The following is an 18,620-nucleotide window of genomic DNA, read 5'->3' on the forward strand; positions in this document are numbered from 1 at the left end:
ACCCCTGGTTTGTCAGGTGCGGAACACTGACAGCCACTAAAGACCAGGCCACAATAATCAGTGCTTGGAATAATGACCAAGTGCATTGGTGGCATCATGTTAGAAGATGTGAAGGACTTCGTGCTCTTGGGATATTTCTCTTCTTACTACTGAACACTGTGGATGTCTAACATATAATAATAGGAGAGAGACTTTGGAAAGAAAGGGAAATATTTATACTCTAGCGCTATAGACACAAATCAGAACTTACCATGGCTGAGATCTTGTAGAAGGTTTTCTCGGCAGGAGAAGTCTAGTTTGACCTTCATGTAGAACTTTAGAATTGTGGTGTTTCCAGGTTTGAGAGGGAACTGGGACAGCGTCTGCTCAAGAAATCAATGTAGAACTTTTCTGTAAAAAGAAACAGAGCCTTTAGCTTTCCCCATTTACTTACAAACGTAGTTTTGTGTTGGTCACAAGGGCCCATGTATGGACACGGCACATCTCATAGTTACAGGATTGTCCAACCAACTCTCATTAAGCCAATCACTGTGTGACCTTATTAGTAAAGAAAAACACGTTTCCTCCCCAAAAAACACCATTTGCTCCATTGTAATGCCTTTGACTAGGCGAGATATTCCTCACATTATCCATAATCAGTAATCCATTCAAATCTTCATTGAGCTGTACAGCTATGAGACCTGTTATCCAGAATGCTCGGGACCTGGGGTTCTCCAGATAACGGATCTTTCAGTAATTTTGATCATCATAGCTTAAGTCTACTAGAAAATCATGTAAACATTAAATAAACCCAATAGGCTGGTTTTGCTTCCAATAAAGATTCATTATATCTTAGTCTGGATCAAGTACAAGATACTGTTTTATTATTACAGGTATGGGACCTGTTATCCAGAATGCTTGGGTCCTGGGGTTTTCCAGATAATGGATCTTTCCGTAATTTGGATCCCTATACGTTAAGTCTACTAGAAAATCATATAAACATGAAATAAACCCAATAGGCTGGTTTTGCTTCCCATAAGGATTAATTATACAGTATCTTAGTTGGGATCAAGTACAAGCTACTGTTTTATTAGTACATAATTTTTTTAAAAAAAAACTTGAATTATTTTATTATAATTTAATCTATGGGAGACAGCCTTTCTGTAATTCAGAGCTTTCTGGATGAAGGGTTTCTGGATAACAGATCCCATACCTATATTTCTATTCATACCCTGCCTTAATTATATTCTAGTCTCTTATTCAAATCAATGCATGGTTACTAGGGTAATTTGGACCCTAGCAACCAGATGGCTGATATTGCAAACTGGAGAGCTGCTGAATAAAAAGCTAAATAACTCAAAAACCACAAATAATAAAACCATTTGCAAATTGACTCCGAATTATTATTATAGAGAAATTTATGTATTTCTTTTTTAAATTTGAATAAATCAATTAAAATAGAGTCTATGGGAGGCAATTTGTAATTTGGAGTTTTCTGAATAACAGATCCAATACCTTTACTGTAACGCTGCTCAAGTCAGCAGCACTCTAACAGTACAACTTCCTCTGAAGACCAAGTTGGGAAAATATAGGGTGGACACTACTCCCCTATCCTGGGTATTTCTGTAGCAGAGAGATGGATATAATGTATGTTATGCCAAGTATAAAACATGATAAAATGCTTATATTTAGCCCCTATACACGTATGGGACCTGTTATCCAGAATGCTCAGAACCTGGGGTTTTCTGGATAACTGATCTTTCTGTAATTTGGATCTTCATACCTTAAGTCTACTAGAAAATCATATAAACATTAAATAAACCCAATAGGCTGGTTTTGCTTCCAATAAGGATTAAAGGACAAGAAAACATTTAAAATAAGTGAATGTAAAATTGATGAGGGGGCTATTCTAAGAAATGTTGCAATGTACATTAATTTTTTATTTAGTTTTTATTTCAAGATATTAAGGGATACATGTACTGTTAATATGAATGAATTGTGTTACAACAGCGCCACCTGCTGGTCAGTTTCCCACCAGTCTGACCAGCAAGTAGTCAAGGAAGTTGTCAGGAGAAAGAAAGAGGCTGATGTTCTTCTGCTTAGGAATAAAACTAGAAACCTTTCTCACATCTTTCCTAAGCAGAAGAACATCAGCCTCTTTCTTTCTCCTGACAACTTCCTTGACTACTTGCTGGTCAGACTGGTGGGAAACTGACCAGCAGGTGGCGCTGTTGTATGATTTTATCGTACGATCGAACGATTTTTACTTCGACTTCAAAAATATAGCACCTTGGCAGGTTTAATATAGCGAAGTATTGATGTCAAAGTTTTTTTAAAGAGACAGTACTTCGATTATCGAATGGTCGATTATTCGAACAATTACTTCTTTCTAATCGAATTCGAAGTAAATTCGAAGTCGTAGTATCCTATTCGATGGTCGAAGTATCCAAAAATTACTTTGAATTTCGAATTTTTTTACTTCGAAAATTCCCTCGAATTCACTTCGACTTATTGAATTTAAAAATTAAAATTTTCACTTCGACTCTTGATAAATCCTGCCCTAAATGTCTAAAAAAAATTCTGGAGTTATCTTAATTCTAAATGAGGGTAGCTCACCTTTAAACTAACTTTTAATGCTCTGCATATTAGGGATCATTTGCAACCAGTCTTTATTGTTGAGGTTACTGAATTATTCATCTTTTTGATCGGTAGCTCTTGAGTTTGGAATTTCATCAGCGAGTTTCTAGGGTGCAATTTACCCTGGCAACCAGGCAGTGGTGTGAATGAGAGACTGGAAGACAGATAGGAGAGGCCTGTATAAAAAGATAACCAATAAAACGATACAAAAACAGTAAAATTGTTAGCGATGGTGTTTTGGCTGCTGGGGTCAGTGACCCCCATTTGCAAGCTGGAAAGAGCGAGAAGAGGAAAGCAAATAGTTAAATATTATAACAAATAGAAATAAAGACCAGTTGAAATGTGGCTAATAATAGGGTACTGCATATCACAATTTAAGCATAATAAACATAATAAAACTTAACTTAAAGGTGAACTACACCTTTAAATATGCAAATTAGATTTTTCTACTGAATCTTTGTAAGAGGATTCACTATTTGGGCAAATCAAAGATGAATACTTCGGTTCCCCCTTTTTCTACTCATAGTGCAAATACCTGAATTCTATGGATCCAGCCGTCTGTGTGTCTGTGATTCCTGCTCCCCAGCGATTCAATTGCGACTCTTTTGCAGAATGAATATTCACAGGTAAATTGGAACGAGTTTCGTATGAGGCTTTGAAGTTGACAAGATGAAATGATGAAAGCAAGTCAGACCTTTTAACGGCTTTTTATGTTATCCTTTATCAAACATGTGTAAATAGGAAGCATTATATGAAGAGCTCATTCATTGTACGAGTCTTTGCAGTGAGAGCCTGAGCTCAATAGGCCGCGTGTTCAACTGACTCTGCACTTTGCTCTGCTATAGAAAGAGACTGAGAGAGAAAACAGAAGAACAAAGTCATTCAGCTACTGGATTAATCAAGTAGCTCACAACCCATTTATTGTGCAGCACTGTGGATGTTTGCGCTTTATAAAAGTGATTATAATGATATTATATAGATACATTGGGGTAACAGTCACCCTGCTATAGTTCCAGGGGTACCCAGGGTACAAATAAGCACTCACCCCAAATCTCCCCCTAACTGGCCTTCAGGCTGGGCCCCCTTAGCTCATAACAAGGTTACAGATATATAGAAACATTGGGGTAACAGTCACCCTGCTATAGTTCCAGGGGTACCCAGGGTACAAATAAGCACTCACCCCAAATCTCCCCCTAACTGACCTTCAGACTGGGCCCCCTTAGCTCATAACAAGGTTACAGATATATAGAAACATTGGGGTGTCCCCTGCTATAGTTCCAGGGGTACCCAGGGTACAAATAAGCACTCACCCCAAATCTCCCCCTAACTGACCTTCAGACTGGGCCCCCTTAGCTCATAACAAGGTTACAGATATATAGAAACATTGGGGTAACAGTCACCCTACTATAGTTCCAGGGGTACCCAGGGTACAAATAAACACTCACCCCAAATCTCCCCCTAACTGACCTTCAGACTGGGCCCCCTTAGCTCATAACCAGGTTACAGATATATAGAAACATTGGGGTGTCACCCTGCTATAGTTCCAGGGGTACCCAGGGTACAAATAAGCACTCACCCCAAATATCCCCCTAACTGACCTTCAGACTGGGCCCCCTTAGCTCATAACAAGGTTACAGATATATAGAAACATTGGGGTGTCACCCTGCTATAGTTCCAGGGGTACCCAGGGTACAAATAAGCACTCACCCCAAATATCGCCCAAACTGACCTTCAGACTGGGCCCCCTTAGCTCATAACAAGGTTACAGATATATAGAAACATTGGGGTGTCACCCTGCTATAGTTCCAGGGGTACCCAGGGTACAAATAAACAATCACCTCAAATTTCCCCCTAACTGGCCTTCAGGCTGGGACCCCTTAGCTCATAACAAGGTTACAGATATATAGAAACATTGGGGTAACAGTCACCCTGCTATAGTTCCAGGGGTACCCAGGGTACAAATAAACACTCACCTCAAATTTCCCCCTAACTGGCCTTCAGGCTGGGACCCCTTAGCTCATAACAAGGTTACAGATATATAGAAACATTGGGGTAACAGTCACCCTGCTATAGTTCCAGGGGTACCCAGGGTACAAATAAGCACTCACCCCAAATCTCCCCCTAACTGACCTTCAGACTGGGCCCCCTTAGCTCATAACAAGGTTACAGATATATAGAAACATTGGGGTGTCACCCTGCTATAGTTCCAGGGGTACCCAGGGTACAAATAAGCAGTCTCTTGGGGTTAGTAAGCAGGACTGGCAGATACAGTACATAAATTTAAGAAAGGGTTGGATGCCTTTTTCGTTATATAAGTTTATAAATATATATGTGTGTGTATAGAATCTATGGTAGTTATAGGTTATTCCTTAGAGTAAGGCAACTGTCGCTGAGAAGTGGCAACCAATAAGAAGGAATTACAGCTAATGCTGCCACATTTGATGCTGTTATTTTCCTACAATTATACCAATTCTCCAGGCAGTAATGTTACACTAATGTTAATCTTGTTTCTCTGGCTCCTCTCAATCAGCTGAAACATGAGTGAAAAAACTGCCGGTGGAAAGGAGAATTTGAGAATAATTGAGATTCTGTAGTCGCAGAAGCAGCAGTGTGTGAGTTTAGCAGCATCAGAGATGGTGGCAGGGAAATGTCTACTGGGATCTAAAAAATAATATAAAAATATATAAATATACATTTATTCTACATTTTCAGTTATTTTATAGTTAATTGTACAGGTGTGGGATCCATTATCCGGAAACCCATTATCCAGAAAACACATAATTACGGAAAGGCCGTCTCCCCTCCATTATAATCAAATCATCCAAATTTTTTCTAATGATTTCCTTTTTCTGTGTAATAATAAAACAGTAGCTTGTACTTGATCCTAGGGATGCACCGAATGCACTATTTTGGATTCGGCCTAACCCCAAAATCCTTTGCGAAAGATTCGGCCAAATGCCAAACCGAATCCGAATCCTAATTAGTATATGCAAATTAGGGGTGGGAAGGGGAAAACATTTTTTAATAATTTCCCTCTCCGCCCTTAGTTTGCGTTTACAAATTAGGATTCGGATTCCAGGCAGAAGGATCCGCACAAATCCGAATCCTGCTGAAAAAGGCAGAATAATGGCTGAATCCAGAACCGAATCCTGGATCCGTTGTATACCTACGTGATCCCAACTAAGATATAATTAATCCTTATTTAAGGCAAAACCAGCCTATTGGGTTTATTTAATATTTATATATTTATATAATATATATATATATATGTTGTAATGTATGAAGATCCAAATTTCAAAAAGATCCGTTATCCGGAAAACTCCAGGTCCCAAGCATTCTGGATAACAGGTCCTTTACCTGTATTTGCAACTGAAAGCATCGCCTGTTTATTCCTTTCTGAACTACAGGTTCTGACTCTTGAGCAAGCTTTGCTTTTTCTCCTTTTAGTCCCGGCTATCTCTGTTTGGACAAATAGGCTCTGCAGGCAGGATTGTGAAACCACTTATAATAAATAGCAATTTGCCCAAAGATTGCCACAATAAAATCTTATTTCTTTCGGGTTTTTGCAGATGGGTGCAGCGGTGTGCGACAAAAACAAGTCGAAGTCATATCTCGCTGTTAAAAAGGCGGGTAGAGAGATGGAAGCCTGCAAAGGTGAGCTGTACCTTTTACTGCTCTGATAATAAAATCAATATCCCATTTTATAGCAGAGCCGCCCCCTGAGTTGGTAAAGTTTGTCATTACAGACACACGCTGGTCCCATGAAAGTCTCGTCCGAGCCACTGCGCTGCTGCTACTGGCCCGACGCATCAGATAATGAACACTCTCTTCTGTCACTTGTAATGATTGTATTTTACTCTTGGGGAATGCGACTCCCAACTGTGATGGAAGGAAAGAGCTTTCAATCTACGGATTTCTGACGCCAACAGACAATGTGTCCGTCCATGTGTTGGGCTAAATGGGGAGCCATGGGCTGTAAATGTTTTATTGGCTTTCAGCAGTGCAACCTTGTGTGCAGGGAGTTTTGATTGGTTCTGGGTATCTGGCCTGAATACCTGCTGCCTTGGGATGAAGGGTACAGGCTCACATGCAGCCAAACACACTGTTGCCTGGTACCAGTGACTGGTTCTCCTGGGAAAAGTCCCCAGCAAGGAATGTAAGTTGTCCATACACATGGAGATCCAATTGCTTGGCCAAGAACATCTCTGCCCAATTTGGCCCCCTTCATACTGGGACAAATAGGGCAGATCCCAGGGGGCTAATGGTCAGACCATAATGCACGAGTACAGGGACCATCAGGTCCATTCGTGAACCAATGCAGTCATACCAAGGGTATCTAAGAAAGACTAACCTTTGGTGTTGACTATTTTTGACGTCACTTCCAGATTCTCCAGGGGCTCCGTGTCGATGTTCTCCAGTTTTATTACAACCTTTTGGGTCTCTCCGCTGTACAGCTGCACAGAAACGTGGGTCGAGACTTCATCTCCTGAAGACGGCTGTAATGCATGGGCAGACCTAAGGTGGACGGTAGGTGTTTTGTCTTCACTGATTTAGTTATACCAACTGCTCAAAGGAAACAGTGCCCTCTAATGCTTCTGATGAAGTGGCAGGACGCCACGAAACGCGTTAAGCGGGCAGCCAAGGTTCACTGCTGCTGTATCTGCTTTTATATGTGTCATAAATAAAATATTCATTTTTTTAATACTTCTACTGGACTCCTTCGGTGCTCCGCTGTTTTTTGCTTCTTCTTGGAATTTATTTGACCGCATGGGAACGTGCAGCACGTTTGAGTCCAGTGTCTGGTAAGTGCTCCCACTAAATTAAATTTTTTCTGGACAGTGCCCTCTAATGGTTACATGTTAATGAGAATGTGTCAAGGCCGCCGGGAGCACGAAGGGACGCGTCTGCTCCCGTCGGCGAAGAATCCAAAATGGCGGCGCCCAGTCGGCCCACGTGGGCGCAAACACGCCGGAGCAAGCACGCCAGCGTAAGGACGTCAGTGACGTCACTTTGTCGCCAAATTCAAATATAAAAGGGCGCCCAGGACGCCAGAATGGCGCCCAAGAATAGGATTTCCTGCCATAGATCCTGGGTTCCTGTTTGTGTTTCCTGATCCCTGATCCCTGCTCCAGCCTTGATCCCTGCTCCCTTGTCGTGTTTCCTGTTACCTGCCTGTGTTATTAACCTTTGCCTGGACTCTTTCTTATTGATCCTGATCTGCCTGCCACTGAACTCTTGCCTGGACTCTGAACATCCGCTTGCTTAACCCTTTGGATACCGCGACCTTGCTCCCTCAAGAGGGCTTCCTCCTAGATCCTGACTACCTCCCTGGAGGGAGCTCCCGATGATAGAATGATAGAATGCTTGCTTACTTTGCTTTCCCTTTAAATACCTTAAAGGAAAGGTCTTTTTACTAGGGGGTGGCAAAAGTTAGGCACCCCCAAGTAATTGCATGTACTTACCTGAAACCCCAGAGCTGGTGCACCTATTAGGATAAAACTGCACTGGCCATGGATTCTTCCAGTGAGCACCACAGAGTTATTGTCTTCCGGCTTCTTCTATCTTCAAATTTCCCGGGGCAGACACATGCGCAGTGGAACATAATAGTCGACTTTTTCATTAAAGTTCAGCATTTCGCGCTACAGCTCAAGCGCAACCATGAAAAAAAAGAAGAAGCCGGAAGACAAACGCTCTGTGGTTCTCACTGGACGAATCCCGGGCCGGTGCAGTTTTCTCCTAATAGTTGCCCTAGCCTGGGGTTTCAGGTAAGTACATACGATCACTCGGTGGTGCATAACTTTTGCCACCCCAAGTAAAAAGACCTTTCCTTCTCATTTAACTGACAAACAATATGAAAACTGAAATACAGATAAAACTATGAAAAGAAGGAGTTAATAAAAACATCTCCATTATATTGTCATTTGCTGGCCTTGCACTAAATGACCCTATAAATACACGTCAGGTGAGTGAATAGCCAAATAATATGTGGCACGTTAGTCTTAGCATAGCCTGGGGGATGGCAAGTGCTGCCCATTGTGGAGTCACTGGAGAATACTATGAATTACTATATACACAAATCACATCAGAGTTTCCAGCATTCTTGCCTACAACTCCCCTCGGGCAGAAACAACAAGCAGCCCAAATATACAGCAGCCTCCCTGCGCCAATCAAGAGCTGCATGTACCAGTCTCTAGGAACAGCTTTATGGCTATTTAGTGCTTCATTGTGAAGCCCACTAGTCTGATACGTAACCAATGCATTTAATTGAGCTAGCTCATGAGACACCTCATTAGATAAATGCAATATTTGGGGTTTAGTACAAATTGTTGCATTCATTGGTCTACTTGCAGCTGGCTTTAAAAAGCTAAACACTGATAACTGCCCATAGGCAAATTTGCCCAGTGTTAATAAATGAGCCCCAGTTACTGTATACTCCAAAAACTGACGTGTGGTAGCCTTGTAAAGCAAAGTGATTTATATAGTGAATAAAGTACCCCCTATTGTAAATTATAAGGATATTATAAGGCCAAGTGTTGCCCTAAATGTTCTATTCCTAAACCAAGCTTTGTTCACAATATTTGCGATTGTCCATTGATTAAAACATTTTGGAAAGAGATTGAGGGTTATTTCAACTCTGCAACCAAACTACAAATTAACCTAAACCAACAACTAACTATTTTACCAGCAGCATTAAAAATGGATACTTCTCCAAATTTTTCGGTTCTACAAATTGATCCACATAAAGAAAAATTTTTAAAACTATTATTGGCTGCTGCTCGAAGAGTAGTACTAAGAAATTGGATTTTACCTCACCCTCAACATTAAATGAAACTATAACTGAACTACAAGATCTATGCATTATGGAAGCAATTTCCTACAAACTTTATAATTCTAAAAAAAGTTCCAAATTGACGTCTAAATGGAAAACATTTCTATATAATCTAAATGACACAGAAAGGACTAAAATACAAGCCATTTTTAAAAGTTCCAATCCAACACAGGACTCTACATTATAAGGTCATAAGTCTACTTCAAGCAAGTGAAACTCATTAATATATTCTCATTTAATCATTTAAGTTTTTGTTATGTTTATACTTTTTGTTAATTAACTTTTGTTTACCTCAATCATCCTGTTATGGATTCCTATGAATATTCATGTTTACTGTACTGCATTTTCATTAATATTAAAATTATAAATAAATAAAAAAAAAAAAAGGCCAAGTGTTTTTGTACAGGTCATGGAACTCCGAGGCCTATGATTAAGTGTTTATAACACGAAATGAGTAAGGCAGAGGACACAATAAATCTTTTCTACTTGATTTCTACAATTTGTTGGAAGATTGCCTTTATTTGAGTGCCTGCCACCAGATTCATTTACAAGTACACTAAATGGTTGAGTTAAATAGGTTTATATCAATGCTTCTCCCACTGCTCTATTCCCCCCCTGCCACCACCGCCCATGTACTAGTCCATCCTCTGTCTTAAATCACACACTTGATCTCCCTGTAAAAAGCCATCAGAGTATCCTAGTCCCTCCCACTGCTTGAGTCACATACTCCATTACTTATAAGCTGCCATCAGAGTATCCATAGTCCCTCCCACTGCTTGAGTCACATACTCTATTACTTATAAGCTGCCATCAGAGTATCCTAGTCCCTCCCACTGCTTGAGTCACATACTCTATTACTTATAAGCTGCCATCAGAGTATCCTAGTCCCTCCCACTGCTTGAGTCACATACTCCATTACTTATAAGCTGCCATCAGAGTATCCTAGTCCCTCCCACTGCTTGAGTCACATACTCTATTACTTATAAGCTGCCATCAGAGTATCCTAGTCCCTCCCACTGCTTGAGTCACATACTCTATTACTTATAAGCTGCCATCAGAGTATCCTAGTCCCTCCCACTGCTTGAGTCACATACTCCATTACTTATAAGCTGCCATCAGAGTATCCTAGTCCCTCCCACTGCTTGAGTCACATACTCTATTACTTATAAGCTGCCATCAGAGTATCCATAGTCCCTCCCACTGCTTGAGTCACATACTCTATTACTTATAAGCTGCCATCAGAGTATCCTAGTCCCTCCCACTGCTTGAGTCACATACTCTATTACTTATAAGCTGCCATCAGAGTATCCTAGTCCCTCCCACTGCTTGAGTCACATACTCCATTACTTATAAGCTGCCATCAGAGTATCCTAGTCCCTCCCACTGCTTGAGTCACATACTCTATTACTTATAAGCTGCCATCAGAGTATCCTAGTCCCTCCCACTGCTTGAGTCACATACTCTATTACTTATAAGCTGCCATCAGAGTATCCTAGTCCCTCCCACTGCTTGAGTCACATACTCCATTACTTATAAGCTGCCATCAGAGTATCCTAGTCCCTCCCACTGCTTGAGTCACATACTCCATTACTTATAAGCTGCCATCAGAGTATCCATAGTCCCTCCCACTACTTGAGTCACATACTCCATTACTTATAAGCTGCCATCAGAGTATCCATAGTCCCTCCCACTGCTTGAGTCACATATTTCTTATATGCCACCGTTTTGTCTTTTTTTATGACTATCCAGCATACAGGGTATGATGTCACTGAGAGATTGAGGATCATGTAGCTTCATCTTCAGGTATAACATTGGCGAAGCAGACTCTGGTGAAAAGGGTAACGTAGTGCAAAATTTGCACTTTGATGAATTTGCAGAGTAACGATTGCTGGCCTAAGCGAAAATTCGCCTGGCGAAAGGGCGTGAAACTTCTTTAGCGATGTAGTCTTTCGCTAGAGACTTGTCCTCTACGCAAGTGTAATTTTGGCGAATTTTCACTAGCGACAGCCACTTCGCCCTTTAGTAAATTTGCCCCAGTGTGTGTTCCTGTGTTAGAGAATGAATACGCCATGTGGCCCTCAGTGTAGCAGAACGAGATCCAGACAATTTTCGCAGAGAAATTTCCTTCTATAAGGTTCAGCCATTCATCTCCACCACATACGTTCTCATTCCAACATCAGACACACAAGCACTTGATGAAGAGCTAAGATTGCCCTTTATAAAACACACTGTAGGGCACTGCCTTTCCCACAACGTATCTGATCTCTCCCTATGTCTTTTTTATACGAGCCTAAAGGCCGCCACGTTGCTTTGAACATTGTGAAGGGAAACATCTAGTTTTCAGGAGCATGAATTTTTTATATGTGTTTCACTATTAATGTACAGGGGAGGCAGCGAGGGAAGAGAAAAGGCACCGCTATGAAAGGGAAGATTTGAAAAGATTTTCCCTTTTCCTAGGCTTTGAAATGTGCATTTGTACTGCCGGCAAAGTCACATCAGGAATGGCAATTACTCACGGCATCCAGTTATATTTTGGGCTATTTTTAGCCTTTTATTTTTGCATTAAAGAAAACAGGACTTAAAAAAAATGCAAAAAAATGTTTCAGTTTGCGCTACAAGATGATAAAAGCTTTATGCAGAATATTGCACAAGGCTTCGCCTAGAGTGAAATGTAGACAAATCCTCTGTACTGCACAACCGTTCACAGCTATAACTGCTTTATAAGCCATGAATTCTTTCATTTCTCTTAAAGGATAAGTAAACCTTCAAAATAAATGAATGAATGTAAAATGGGTAAGGGGGCTATTTTAAGAAATTTTGCAATATACATTCATTATTTATTTTGTTTTTGTCCAAGATATTAAGGGATACATGTACTGTTAATATGAATGAATTTTGTTACAACAGCGCCACCTGCTGGTCAGTTTCCCACCAGTCTGACCAGCAAGTAGTCAAGGAAGTTGTCAGGAGAAAGAAAGAGGCTGATGTTCTCCAATTCAACTCAAGTTTTATGCCCTTTCATTCAGACTAAGATACTGTAAAAAAAATCCTCCTTAGCTTACTCAGCAGAAACAATGGCTTGTCCCATCAGCCGCATCCAGTTTTAGGGTCACCTTTTGTCTAAAGCCTCTCAGATATCCATCACTGATACTTCAGAACACACCCTAAAGTGGATTAAGTATATCATATAGTCAGTGTTATGCTAGCACATATTACAATTGGTCTATATTTCTTGTTGCTTTTGTTTAAATTAGGTTATGCACCTCTCATGCAAAACCAGGCAGAAATCTGTACATTAGAATGGAAGATGAGTAGCAGTGAACTCATATTGAAAAATAAACAAAAGACAACAATAACCCTATGTGATGAAAACTTCTCACCCAGCTGTGCGGCGGGGACACCCTCCACATGGTTCCTCTTCCTCCGCCATTGCTGGTCCTTAGGGCGCGCGCCCACGTCTCGTTTCCTTTATTGACGCAGACCCGCTGGTGTGATTGCAAAGGGACGCAATGGCTCAAAATCACCAGGGTATAAAAGGGGAATTCAGTCTTGTGCAAACTGCCCGTGATAGGATCTTGGTCCTGGTGCTTTGTGAGCTTATTCTGATTCTGATTCTGGTTTCGACCCCTGCATGGCTATACGATTATCCTGACTTCTATATCTGACCCTTGCCTGAATATCAACTATCCTTCTGCTGAACCCTCCTGTCTGATTGATTACCCGGTTTTGACCTTTGCCTGCCTGATTACGATTGACTTCTGCCTGCCTCGGACCCAGCCTGTGACCCTCAGCCTAAAGACTCTCGCTAACAGTCGTGCCCCTTTGCCTATCCAGAACCTCTCGTCTTGCACCTCTCGTTTAAGTTCTGGTGGCGTCCAAGTAGCTGAGGGCTCCTCCTGAGGCCAACGGTGGTCACACTAGAGGTGAAGCACGAGCCGAGACCAGGGTGGTTGGCATTTGTTCTGGTGTTGTGTGTCGAACGTGACACCCTATAATTGCAGTCTTTTTTTATTGTAGGTCCATCTACTAAGCTAGAAATTGTCTTGTGTACCATTGCCCTTCTAGGGTATTTCACAAAGTCCTAACAGAACAGAATAAAGTGGCAAAAAAGAAAATATTTGAAATAGAATAAAAGATAAATGAAGTGCCTCCCAGGAATGACAAATTGCCGGAAAAGCTTTACTAATTGGCCATATATTTAACTTCTGGAAACTTGAGCCCATTGCAGACAGACTGGCTCTGAAACTGCAAATGGTTTTTATGGGTTATAGAAGAATAAAAAGCTTTTAAAAAAGATCCTATGAGCAGCTAACATTACAGGAAAAGTCATCAACTAATACATGGAAATTGCCCTACGTCCATTATATAATGTGTATACCAAAAACAAAACACAGAAGTCCAAAAAAGGCAAATACAGGGATTTATAGGATTGATCCCATAACACAAAAATATATCCCACCCTGTCATAATCTGTCATCAATGTTCTAAACCAGCCCACTGCTTGAGTCACTGGCACCTTGGCCCAACCCCTTAAAGCTGCCATGACAGTTTTCTAGTTTGTCCCACTGCTTGAGTCACTGGGATTCATTTATCAATGATTAGCCAGATGAAAGTATAACAATGAAAGAAGCAATTTGATGGTTGCCATGGGCTACTGGCCATGGGCACATTTGCCCAGTGTTGATAAATGATCCCCACTGACTCCTTGGCCCCACACACTTTAAGCTACAATCACAGTGCTCTTGTTAAGCCAGGGGCTAGCGCTATAGACTCTAAGGGGCAAGTAGCCACGGCCAATTCACCCTTTAGTTAATCTGCCCCTCTGTATCTCTAACACTCAAATAACTATTAATTTTCAAACCCTTGATATCATTTCACTGCTGAAGTATAATGTCTTTAGCCATCCAATGTCTGGCTTACAAGCTTGGTTGCCACTTGCCATACAAGGGTATCACTGGAACCTCTGAACAGCAGCACAGACAGCAGACCTGCCCTGGGGAAATCAATCCAATAAAAACCTGATGAACTTATAATAAGTGAGTGACCAGTGCCCTGTGTTTTTTCAAAACACATCAGTTAATAGTGCTGCTCCAGCAGAATTCTGCACTGAAATCCATTTCTCAAAAGAGCAAACAGATTTTTTTATATTCAATTTTGAAATCTGACATGGGGCTAGACATATTGTCAGTTTCCCAGCTGCCTCCAGTCATGTGACTTGTGCTCTGATAAACTTCAATCACTCTTTACTGCTGTACTGCAAGTTGGAGTTATATCTCCCCCCTCTCTTTCCCCCCAGCAGCCAAACAAAAGAACAATGGGAAGGTAACCAGATAACAGCTCCCTAACACAAGATAACAGCTGCCTGGTAGATCTAAGAACAACACTCAATAGTGAAATCCAGGTCCCACTGAGACACATTCAGTTACATTGAGTAGGAGAAACAATAGCTTGCCAGAAAGTAGTTCCATCCTTAAGTGCAGGCACAAGTCACATGACTGGGGCAGCTGGGAAACTGACAATATGTCTAGCCCCATGTGGATTTCAAAATTGAATATAAAAATATCAGTTTGCTCTTTTGAGAAATGGATTTCCTTACAGAATTCTGCTGGAGCAGCACTATTAACTGATTTGTTTAGAAAAAAAAACGTTTTCCCTTTAGATAATTGTTCTGCAACAGCTTCATTATGTGAGTCTGCCTATTGTCCTGCCATTCACACATCATAGTGCAGCAAGCCCCAACCAAAGGCTCACATGCGATATAACTGCTGTTAGTGCACATGGGACAAACCAACCAATCACAACTGAACTCACAACCCCTTAGAACTTCTTTGCCCTTGTGTTACTTGAGCGGCTCCCAAATTAATGTGAATTATGAAGTGCAAAGGGCTGTGGTCTTGCCTACAATAAATCATGTGCTTGTCACATACACACTGGAAAACCTAGCCAATAACGGAACATTTATAACCTGGGCTCTATACTCGGTACAGAAGGGAACTAAAAGCTTTTTTACATTTACAGTACCAGCCCATCGGTTCAGCAGCCCTATAACAGTAATGATCCAGGTCTTCAAAGTTATCCCCAGCAGCTCCCCTTCTTGGATATTGTTGGGCATCTTTTGTGTGTCAGTGACTCTGCACATGCTCAGTGGGCTCCAGGCTGCTGCTGAAAAGCTAAACTTAGGGGATCATGGGAAATCATCAATGTGAGGTCACATGTGTCATAGAAGCTGATGCTACAGGGCTGATTATGAATCAATTCTGATGCAGACTCCACTGATTTCTAAGTTGCAGTGTAATGTGAATCTGAGGGGGTGGTTCACATTTAAATGAACTTTACGTATGTTATAGAATGGCTGTTTCTAAGCAACTTTTCAATATAAATCCCCCATGTCTACTGTGTATCCTGTGCTTGAATCGCTGCCCCCATGGCTACACAGCAGCTTGTTTATATAAACTATAGTAGTACTTATCTGTTATCTACTGTGTATCCTGTGCTTGAATGGCTGCCCCCCATGGCTACACAGCAGCTTGTTTATATAAACTATAGTAGTACTTATCTGTTATCTACTGTGTATCCTGTGCTTGAATGGCTGCCCCCATGGCTACACAGCAGCTTGTTTATATAAACTATAGTAGTACTTATCTGTTATCTACTGTGTATGCTGTGCTTGAATGGCTGCCCCCCATGGCTACACAGCAGCTTGTTTATAAAAACTATAGTAGTACTTATCTGTTATCTACTGTGTATCCTGTGCTTGAATGGCTGCCCCCATGGCTACACAGCAGCTTCTTTATATAAACTATAGTAGTACTTATCTGTTATCTACTGTGTATCCTGTGCTTGAATGGCTGCCCCCATGGCTACACATCAGCTTGTTTATATAAACTATAGTAGTACTTATCTGTTATCTACTGTGTATTTTGTGCTTGGATGGCTGCCCCCATGGCTACACAGCAGCTTGTTTATATAAACTATAGTAGTACTTATCTGTTATCTACTGTGTATCCTGTGCTTGGATGGCTGCCCCCATGGCTACACAGCAGCTTGTTTATATAAACTATAGTAGTAATTATCTGTTATCTACTGTGTATCCTGTGCATGAATGGCTGCCCCCATGGCTACACAGCAGCTTGTTTATATAAACTATAGTAGTAGTTATCTGTTATCTACTGTGTATCCTGTGCTTGGATGGCTGCCCCCATGGCTACACAGCAGCTTGTTTATATAAACTATAGTAGTAATTATCTGTTATCTACTGTGTATCCTGTGCTTGAATGGCTGCCCCCATGGCTACACAGCAGCTTCTTTATATAAACTATAGTAGTACTTTTCTGTTATCTACTGTGTATCCTGTGCTTGAATGGCTGCCCCCATGGCTACACATCAGCTTGTTTATATAAACTATAGTAGTACTTATCTGTTATCTACTGTGTATCCTGTGCTTGAATGGCTGCCCCCATGGCTACACAGAAGCTTCTTTATATAAACTATAGTAGTACTTATCTGTTATCTACTGTGTATCCTGTGCTTGAATGGCTGCCCCCATGGCTACACATCAGCTTGTTTATATAAACTATAGTAGTACTTATCTTTTATCTACTGTGTATTTTGTGCTTGGATGGCTGCCCCCATGGCTACACAGCAGCTTGTTTATATAAACTATAGTAGTACTTATCTGTTATCTACTGTGTATCCTGTGCTTGGATGGCTGCCCCCATGGCTACACAGCAGCTTGTTTATATAAACTATAGTAGTAATTATCTGTTATCTACTGTGTATCCTGTGCTTGAATGACTGCCCCCATGGCTACACAGCAGCTTCTTTATATAAACTATAGTAGTACTTATCTGTTATCTACTGTGTATCCTGTGCTTGAATGGCTGCCCCCATGGCTACACAGCAGCTTCTTTATATAAACTATAGTAGTACTTTTCTGTTATCTACTGTGTATCCTGTGCTTGAATGGCTGCCCCCATGGCTACACATCAGCTTGTTTATATAAACTATAGTAGTACTTATCTGTTATCTACTGTGTATCCTGTGCTTGAATGGCTGCCCCCATGGCTACACAGCAGCTTGTTTATATAAACTATAGTAGTACTTATCTGTTATCTACTGTGTATCCTGTGCTTGAATGGCTGCCCCCATGGCTACACAGCAGATTGTTTATATAAACTATAGTAGTACTTATCTGTTATCTACTGTGTATCCTGTGCTTGAATGGCTGCCCCCATGGCTACACAGCAGCTTGTTTATATAAACTATAGTAGTACTTATCTGTTATCTACTGTGTATCCTGTGCTTGAATGGCTGCCCCCATGGCTACACAGCAGCTTCTTTATATAAACTATAGTAGTACTTATCTGTTATCTACTGTGTATCCTGTGCTTGAATGGCTGCCCCCATGGCTACACAGCAGCTTCTTTATATAAACTATAGTAGTACTTATCTGTTATCTACTGTGTATCCTGTGCTTGAATGGCTGCCCCCATGGCTACACAGCAGCTTGTTTATATAAACTATAGTAGTACTTATCTGTTATCTACTGTGTATCCTGTGCTTGAATGGCTGCCCCCATGGCTACACAGCAGCTTCTTTATATAAACTATAGTAGTACTTATCTGTTATCTACTGTGTATCCTGTGCTTGAATGGCTGCCCCCATGGCTACACAGCAGCTTCTTTATATAAACTATAGTAGTACTTATCTGTTATCTACTGTGTATCCTGTGCTTGAATGGCTGCCCCCATGGCTACACAGCAGCTTCTTTATATAAACTATAGTAGTACTTATCTGTTATCTACTGTGTATCCTGTGCTTGAATGGCTGCCCCCATGGCTACACATCAGCTTGTTTATATAAACTATAGTAGTACTTATCTTTTATCTACTGTGTATTTTGTGCTTGGATGGCTGCCCCCATGGCTACACAGCAGCTTGTTTATATAAACTATAGTAGTACTTATCTGTTATCTACTGTGTATCCTGTGCTTGGATGGCTGCCCCCATGGCTACACAGCAGCTTGTTTATATAAACTATAGTAGTAGTTATCTGTTATCTACTGTGTATCCTGTGCTTGAATGGCTGCCCCCATGGCTACACAGCAGCTTCTTTATATAAACTATAGTAGTACTTATCTGTTATCTACTGTGTATCCTGTGCTTGAATGGCTGCC

General features: G+C 41.0%; 1 long non-coding RNA gene across 1 annotated transcript; it reads right to left on the minus strand.

The window, feature by feature from the left end:
- Positions 1-210: 210 nt before the first annotated feature.
- On the minus strand, positions 211-3,386 carry LOC121395273. Its single transcript, XR_005962378.1, has 3 exons — positions 3,152-3,386; positions 2,596-2,792; positions 211-390 (listed from the first exon to the last, which is right to left on the minus strand). It is a non-coding gene; the product is annotated as an uncharacterized LOC121395273 (long non-coding RNA).
- Positions 3,387-18,620: the final 15,234 nt, after the last annotated feature.

The sequence above is a fragment of the Xenopus laevis genome, chromosome 6S (genome assembly GCF_017654675.1).
Source record: "Xenopus laevis strain J_2021 chromosome 6S, Xenopus_laevis_v10.1, whole genome shotgun sequence".
Lineage (NCBI taxonomy): Eukaryota > Metazoa > Chordata > Amphibia > Anura > Pipidae > Xenopus > Xenopus laevis.